The following is a 9347-nucleotide window of genomic DNA, read 5'->3' as shown; positions in this document are numbered from 1 at the left end:
ATCAATCAATCATTCAATATAATTCTAGTATAATTCAATTTTTAAGATAAAACTTAATGCAGTGTTTTTTATTAATATAAAACCTTACGGTAAACACAAATATTTTTAATTATATTTAACAGGTTTAGATATGATCCAAAGTAAGTCAGTACTTAATCACTATTATTGTTTAAAAATTTTTAATTACAAAATATTAAACAATATTATTGAGTTAAACACTTACTGAAATCATTTTTTTTTTTTTTTAATTTTTAATTTCTTACACATTTATATTTACATAAAATAATTTGAATATATATATATATTTATTTTAATTTTTAAAATTCAATTAGATAATTTTTTTTAATACCTTTAATTTTTTTATTTAATTTAGCAATTGTACAAAAATGTAAAATAAATTGTTTACTTAAAAAACTAATAATTAAAAAAAAATTAATGTAATTAATTTGATATTTAATTCATTTTCTCTATTTTTGTCAATCTATTTTCTTCTCTTTTTTAGCTCAACATTAATTGATTTCTATTTTTTTTATTTGCAGATTTTTGTCGTGATCAAAGTAAGTCGATTAAGTTTTATATTCGTTCACGAAAAATATGTTAGGTAAGTTCATTAATATTATTTATTTATTTATTTATATATATTATATAATAGGTATGTCCGGCACAACTAGGTATCCATATAAACTTTACTTGCCACCCTCGTAAAATTGATTGCAACAATGCAGTTTTTATGTGCCTGTACACTTACGTATATGTGTGTGAGTGCACATATATGTACAGTAAATATATGTATATGTTTATGAATTGTTTGATTGAGAAACACAAGTGTGTGTGTGTGTACTTTGTGCAGGATAAAAAACAGCCGCTAGTGAAGTTTCAACAATGTTATTGACTGAACAGAATTCTGGACTCTGATTTCTGTTGTTGACTTGGCTCATAAATCTATACAAGTGTTGTTGACTGACTGCCGCTGGGTGTGTGTGAGTGTGTTTGTGTGTTGGCTTCAATTATTGATCCTTACGAGACTTGGTCACAATTCAAGCTGCACTAAAATTTTCGCTAGTTTTTCATTCCGTTTGTCGTGACTTCCCTGACTTCTATCAGTGCACTTCATTAAAAGCAAGCACTAACGTAAATGACTCTTACGAGTAATTTCAAAGCGAAATAAAGAAAATAATAATAAAATAATAAAACGTCAACCAACATGTGCCATGTCGTATTTGTCTAATGGTCAGAGCTACTGGGCTAACACCCTCTTCTGTCTCTGGTCCCTCGTCCATGTCCCTTGACATGTGAAGGAAAACGTATTCCATTTGCAGTTTTTTGTTTGTTTTATTTTTTTCATTCCTTTTTTTTTTTTTTGCTGTCATAACAAACAAATTCTCAGCATGTGTGCGCTGCGTAGCGCTGGCATTACCAGGAGCGGACGTTCCTTTGGCCAGCTTTGCTCAGCTCCAAGAATTTAATTATACTTTTGATTTTAATGAAAATACAAGCGCACGCGTTGCCCAACGGACACAACGGTGCCCTTACCCAGGGAGCATATGGAATACTTTGTTGGGGAAGTGTGCGAAAAATTGTGGTATTTATTGAATGGACAAGAATAAAAATTGATATGAAATATTTTATATAAATTTTTTAAGGATCCGATTGGATTTCGATATTTTTATGAATTATATGAACAATGAATTAGACAAAATACGTATTTTAAAAGAAAAAATCTATATTAATAAAATTAAATACTAAATAATAGTATAAATAAGTATTAAAAATTAAATAAATAGATAAATATATAAAAATAAATGCTATTATTATAAATATATAATGTATACGTTTTTAAAGATACTTATACAAACAAAATTTACAAAAACATATTTTAACAACTTAAAAAGTTGTTTTCCATAAGTAAATAATTTTAAAAAGTCTGCTACAAAATTTTCATACAAAATTTTATAATATAAAAAATGTCTGTGTTTTTTAAAAACCTTTTTGAGCTATCCCATTTAGTTATCTGATTTTGCAATAACTTTGAGTAAATAATTTACTTTTAAAACTGACTTCCAGTTAAGTTTACCTCCGATGGGTATACGTACTCAACACTTTGGCTGACTTTGGCTCGGCTAAGGTCGTCGCAGATGTCAACGTATGGTTCATTTGGACACGCCTTTGGGAGTTCATTTTTAGTAAATTGTCAACGGAGTCGTCAGTGCAAAATTGCAGTTTAATTACAGTTAAAAACAGGGTATAAAAAAAAAGAAACATTTTCTCTTTGAACATCATTGTAAATGGACGGCATTAAATGAAATTGGTGTCTGTGGAGCTAAGAAGGGGCACATAATGAGTTTATATGCGCATTTACTGTGCCATAAGGAGACACGAGACTCCGGCTGAAAAATGAATATCAACTGAAAATGTCGCTGGTTAAATATAAATTGTATATGAATGTGAGAAATGTTAACTTGTGGAATAACCTATACTATTTGTTAAGTCATGTATATATTAATATATAAGATTCCCATTCTCAATGAACTGATTTGCCTATTCATTTATGCTTAGTTCCTCTATGTGATTAGCGCTTACATTTAGTTTCATCTTCGAGCTCTTGGTAAACATTAAGGAATTTCTCAACATTTACGCATTCTGACCGCACTTTGAGCTCTGCACTTGAGCTCCGCCCCTTCCTCACAGTCATTTGTGAATATGCACATTTAATATGCACCACATGCACTGACAGGCCTCGCCATGGCAGCGACTGCGACTCCAACTATGGCTGCTGCTTCGAGCCCAAGCTGACTCTGTGGCCGGTCACTTGCCATGATGCATGCACAACATGCACTCGCAATCAAACATGTCCGTTGAGAGAGGGAGAGAGAGAGCGAGAGAGAGGGAAGGGAGGAACAGGAAGAGAGAGCGCATACCATTTGCAACATTCGCGTTGTTTCATTGTGGGCGCTGCTTAAGACGCTGCGGCGCACAGCTGCTGCGACTTGCTGCGACTTGCTGCTTATTTGCATACAACACTTTGACGCATTGTTCCCGAATACCGAATACCGAATGCCAGCGGGACAGACAGCGGCCAGCACATGCTGTGCCAACTGCAGCTGCCTTTTCACTGCCACTCCCACTTCGCCTCTCATTCCCACTCCTGGCTTGAGCACTAATTAAAAGCAAATTTAAGCATACTCACGCTCACACTCTCCTACAGCTGCAAGCCAAACAGACGCACGAATTTGCCAAATGATTAAGTTCACAGACGGCTCACAAGACGATCCGACGGGGCGTATGACCTACGTAGACTTTGGGGCGAACCACTATTTCCATTTACCATTGCCAGTTGCCTTTGCTAGTTGCCTTTGCCCATTGTCTTTGATTGGATAGCGCTTCGCTCAGCAGCCAAATGAGTGTTAATTAATACGATTTTAATCAGCAGACAATCGAACAAGAAGGCAGTACTTGGAATACCTGCCTGCCTGCCTGCCAGCCTGCCTGCCTACTTGGCTGCCAGCAAGCCATCATTAACCCATTGAAGGTGCAAATCCAATTAGGCAAAAGCGTTCAGCAAAATTTTAAGCCACACAAATTGGCAAATTGAAATTCACTCAGATTATGTGTGTGTGTGTGTGTGTGTGTGTGTGTGTGGGAGGGCTTCTGAAACAAACTTTAATTAAATTCGTTTTTAATTGTGTCTTAGAGTCTGCACAGATTTTCAATGTCACAACGAAATGCGCCTAATTTATGGGCTTTATAAATGGCGACAAAGCGAGAATGTGTTGAAGACACTTTAAGTTCAGTTTATTATAGAAAAGGTGACAGAATCTTAATAAACTTTGCACCTGCTTAAGCAATTCTGATTTGCAATCAAATCATAATGATCCTAGTGAGGGCTATAGTATATCACCCAAAACTAGGATGAGCACTTAAATAATATGCCATAGTACGAATGAGAGCAGCGATCGATGCTGAACATGTTGAACTCCGAAGCTTGATGTGATTTTCTACTCTCTTTTCCAACCACTATGAGTGCATACGGAGAGCGGTTGGGTTTACCAGATTATGTGGCGCGGCACGAATTGTCTCTTTTAAAGAGCAATGCATTTTATTTGTAATAAATATTAAATATCCTATGATATTGCCATACTTTGCCATACCGATTACCGTTCTTATGAAAATTCTGGCTCCCCGGCAAACTTCTATTAACAAACTTAAATGATAACGATATATGATATACATTATATTATGTATTAACGTCACTTTGTTTGACTTGACAACGAAAAAATTTATAAACTCAGCCATCTTAGCAGGTTCTATTCAAACCATTGCATCAGGTAAGCCTGATTTCTTTTTCACATTTTTTGTTTAATTCAAATACTATTTTTTAAAAATCGTAGCACTTTGCAGGTAATCTTTATATTGAAATCTGTAAAGCTTGAGCTATAAATCATTTGGCTGCTCTAAAAGCAGCCGGCGGCTAAGTGAAAATCTTTTAAGAGCACCCAAGTAATGCACATAAATAATAAATACAACGCGAAATTAACTTTCCGGCGACAGTCGTGTTCCACGTGCCTGTCCGGTGTGCCACTCCTCCACGATTTTGGCTAGAGCACAAAACAAACATTGCGAGCGAGCAGGACTCCGACTGTAAGATACTCTTTGTCTGATTTTCAGATATTTTTGAGTATACATATCAATATAAATATTGTTGTCTGTAGAGCCTGCAGCTTTTCGAAAGCTTCTTAAGTGGGATAATTATGTATGTCAGAGCATTATCTAGTCGGTCTATTACAATTTCATATTTGCTTTAAGCCATGTTACCTAGACTGGCGTCAACTATTTAGAAATGCAAAGCACATTGAAAGTTGAAAGCGTGCAACGGTTGGTTTTTTTTTTACATTTTAATTTTTTTTTTTTTTGGGTTTGGTTACGGTTTTTGCTTTTAAGGTGCCAAAAGTAAACAAAAAATTGCTGGAAAAAAAGTGAGAGAAAGCCAAAAGGAAACTGTCAACGCACGCCGTAAGCTGGCAGGCGTGGCAGTTGTGGTTAAAGAGGGCGAGAGAGGCGGGGCAGTGAGCTGAGGTAGACAGAAATCTCAGTGCGCAAGCTATAAAAATCATAAATTTTATTATGTATTAATGTCGCGGGTGCCGTTACCGGTGACGTCGACAGTTTTCTTCTTCCTTTTTTTGAGTTGGCGCTTACACACAGACATACATATACTATTTATGAATAATTCAGAAGTCTTAGCATACTTTTTAGCGCGCTCAAGTTTAAGGTCAAAAAATGGCGAGAGTAATGTTCTTTAAGGCAAAGAGAAGAAGACGAAGAAGAAGAACAATGAATGGCTCTGCGTGCATATTTGACAATTTTATTAGATTAAGTTTCATATAAATGTGTTGATAATGCCAGCCAGACATTGTCTAGACAAGACACACACAGCTGACATCTGAGCCCAGAGAGTGAAAGGTGGCAACAGTTTGGCGAAAGCGAAGAGGAAGACAGACTGACAGGCCAACAGGCAGACAGGTGGCTCCTAGCTGGCAGCATTGCATGGCTGTCATAAATGCCACAAAATCCGCACGAATGCAGCAATGCAAAATTAATAGCTGTTGCATTCGACTGCTGCCGAGTGGATCAATGTTTGTCTACTAGTATGGCTGGCATGCACAGAATGTCTTCGACTGGGTGACCCAACTCCAAGCCGAGCCCCAAGCCCAAGCCCATCGTTATCATCATCATTTAGCTGCAATGTCAAGGGCAATGGACGTGCAGTCTGTAGTGCAGCAAAAAGTTTTGCTGACGTAGAGGTGTGTGATTTATGCAAAAGGAAATCGTATTTGAATTTTTATCATTTTGCCATGGCATTGAAGTGCTCTAAGCCTTTAATCGCTGTCCGGCTAAAAAGTTGAGAAAAATTGTTGCAGGAAATTGCTGTGACAGAGTTTTCTTTAGATACAGGGTGTTGCCATTTGAAGATAAGCCAGCTTACATTCCATACACCAAATGGAAATACTTGCAAAAATGTTTCTTCAGGCAAGACTTGGGCGAAGCACCCTGTATTTTATTTGCCATAAGAAACATTCAAAGTGACATTTGCATTTTATTGTTGAATGCCGGGCATTACAACGCCAACTTTCCGCTCTTTGGCTTATTGTGCAATATCCTGGCTGCTGCTGCTCCTTCTGCAGCCCTTTCAACTCTAACATCTTTTCATGCTCTTGCACTCTCTTGCCTCTGAGTGTGTCTGCATGAAATAAGAGTTAATCTTGCGTCCACTGGGAATACCCACACACACACTCACACTCACACTCACACATACATACGCATGCGAAGAAGCTGAGTCGCCAGCATCTTTCTTTCGTCTCTGTAACAGATGTCCTTGATATTTCATTTGATGCTTGCGATATTTCAAAGGCAAATGCCGTCTGCCTTAGATTTGGCTGCAATTTTCTTTTGTGCGACATCAAAGTGCAGCTTCATCATGAAAATCTCTGCTGCCTCTACGGCAAAGCCGATAAGGCAGCGAAAGTGGCTGCTGCTCATAAGCCAAATGTGCCACAAAGTATGCAATAATATTGTAACAATCGAATTGGCAGCGCGACAGCCGAGTGCCGTGCGCCGTTCGTCCTTCTTTTATGCTTTTAATAATATTTTAATAGAAACAGCAAGGAGCACATTTATCCGGTGACTACTTTGTGGACGGTGGTGGTTGCTTTTGATGTCGCTGCTCAAGCAGCTGGAGACATTTTGATGGATGGATTGACGTCGGCAGGCATAAGTAAAGTTGTTGGCTTCCAAAAACTTCCAATATATCATAAATCATATGATGTGCGGCTTATTAAGTGAAGCCTAAAGGTAGCTCAGCTGTAGGAAAGGCTTTGATGTGAGCCTAGAAAGGTCTAAATTATGTGAGGTTTTTATGGCAAAATTTTTATTGATATATATGCTATAGATATTCTAGACTAAACTTAACTGAAGCACATTAGGCATACAAGATTTTCTTTATATATTTTAATATGTTGATATTGATAAATATCCGCGACTATACTTAACTGAAATTCATTAGGCATTCACGATTCTCTTTTTAGTATATTTTAATAAATTGATATATATGTATTTAGATATCCTTGGCTATAATTAACTAAAGTTCATCAGGCATTCAAAATTTTCTTTCTATATTTGAACATATTGATTTATATGGATATAGATATATCTTTGACTATGCTTAATTGAAGCACATCAGGCATTCAAGCTGCTTTTAGAGTATTTTAATTTCGCTCTTTTACTTTGCAAGCACATCACATGATTCTATGTCTCTTGTTGCATAATTATTCATGACACACGACTTGTCCGTTACCATAGATATACACTCTCTCTCCCTTTCTCTCTCTCTCTCTCTCGCTCTACTTCGTATCGTGTGGCTTATTAAATGTTGCGGCTGTGCGTGTGGTACGTTTTCAGCTCCAGTGATACAAAATAATTGGGACATGTTGCCCAGGTGTGGAGTGGGCCAGCATTACTAAGGTCAAATCTCTGCTCGTTGCTGGGCTTGTTAAAAGACGTATTGTGCCTTATTAGCCGGTTCCACGGCTATTGATTTGGGCAACTCAATACCTGGAGATGAAATACGCTTGTATTGTAAATATGTATATCAAACATATATGTATATATTTGGGGACATTTTTAATTAAAACTTTCCATCCGATGACTTGGCCAAAAGAAGCAGCAAATTTCGGCATAATAAGTGAGCTGGCCATGAGTCAGCCGTAAGTTAAGCTGTTACCTTTTGTCAGCTCAGCTTTGTACGTTTTTTTCACCTGTCTGCGCGCAGCTTTAACTTCATTTTCCAAGGTAATTACCTCTCACCTGCTAACGTTAAAATGGACACCATTAACATTTACTTTGGGGCAATGCTTGAGACCTTATTGGCCAGCATTTTGCTAGTCCTGATAACAGAAAAAAATGGTGTTGCGACAACAAAGGACGTTGATGTAAGCTACAGTTAATCAACGAAGGATCAAAACTTTTTATATATATTTTTATTTATTAATATTGTAAAATATATATGTATATAAAGCGTTTGACATAAATTCATCTTATTTCTATTTTGCCATATTACTTTTTTTTATAGTATTTATTTTTTGCTTGAAAAATTCTTGTTTAATAAAAATGTAAAATATAAATTTTAAATTTTAAAATTGTTTTATATAAATGAGAAGGATTTGCTTGTATTGTTTTATATTTAAATAAGTGAAAAAATAATTGTATGTTAGTAAATAAGTAAAATAAAATAAAATAAATAGATAAATAAAACACAAAATATAATTTTAATAAAATAAATAAATAATAATTTACATATTGAACGAAAAAGGTATATTAAATAATACAAATATATATATTTTTTAATAAAAATAATAAGTAACAAACTTTGTTTTATATAATGTTTTTTTTCGTATATAGTCATCGTATTATGTATTATATACTTTACAATAATTTATTATGTAATTATTTATATGTAAGATAAATATATACTTTGTTTTACTACACATTGGCTCTAATAATATTTACGTAGTACAGGTAAAAGAGTTCTATAGAAAATACTGCCGACTGTAACCAAAAATAGTGGATATATCCAAGACGTCTACAATTTTCTTACCTCGGTCTTGAAAGCTTTTTTCTATCATTGTATATCTCATATACGCATATAGATAAGCTAACATATTGTATGATGAATCTAATCTAATTCTGTTCCTACATTAAGTCTGAAAAGTACGCAACCTTTAACTAATTTTCTATTATTTTAATAATTTATTTAATATATTCAAACGGAAAAATGTTATGCAATTCAACTTGATTTTGATTTATGTGTAATTTTTGTCTAGTTTTATCAAATAACACAGTTGAAATCCCATTATAGCCCTTAGGCCATGCACCATATTTAGTGCAACCATAAGTTGTTTGTTCGTTCTCCGTGTTTGCGCTCAGATTTTCATGTTGTCTCTGTGTGTGTGATGGCTAAAGTTTAAATTGCGAAATCTGTCTCGCTCGATTAACGCTGCGACGGCAGAGAGAGGGAGAAACATGAAATGGGAGAGGTGCAGAGAGAGAGAGAGAGAGAGAGAGAGAGAGAGAGAGAGAGAGAGAGGGGGGAGCATGCTACACACACGAGCCAGTGACTGTAAAACTTTCAATGGACAAGCGTGGCTTATTTGCATTTTTAATTAACTAACAAGTGCTTGCAATTATGGGTGGCCGAGGTCCAGAGACAGCATTACCATATTCATATGCATGTGCATAATGACAGCTGTGGGCTGCCATAAATCAATTAGGCGTAAATGTGTGCTTTGAGGCAA

General features: G+C 35.6%; 1 protein-coding gene across 1 annotated transcript in view; it reads left to right on the top strand.

Annotated features, from left to right (window-relative positions):
• The first annotated feature begins 537 nt into the window (after positions 1-537).
• LOC6576672 overlaps positions 538-9347 on the top strand; it is a 47445-nt gene continuing 38635 nt past the window's right edge. Inside the window, exon 1 of the mRNA XM_032728806.2 lies at positions 538-601. The gene's annotated coding sequence lies outside the window, so the exon portion shown is untranslated. The remainder of the gene's footprint in view (positions 602-9347) is intronic.

The sequence above is a fragment of the Drosophila mojavensis genome, unplaced genomic scaffold (assembly GCF_018153725.1).
Source record: "Drosophila mojavensis isolate 15081-1352.22 unplaced genomic scaffold, ASM1815372v1 contig_36, whole genome shotgun sequence".
In the NCBI taxonomy this organism is placed as follows: domain Eukaryota; kingdom Metazoa; phylum Arthropoda; class Insecta; order Diptera; family Drosophilidae; genus Drosophila; species Drosophila mojavensis.
This window is presented reverse-complemented; position numbering and strand designations above follow the sequence as displayed.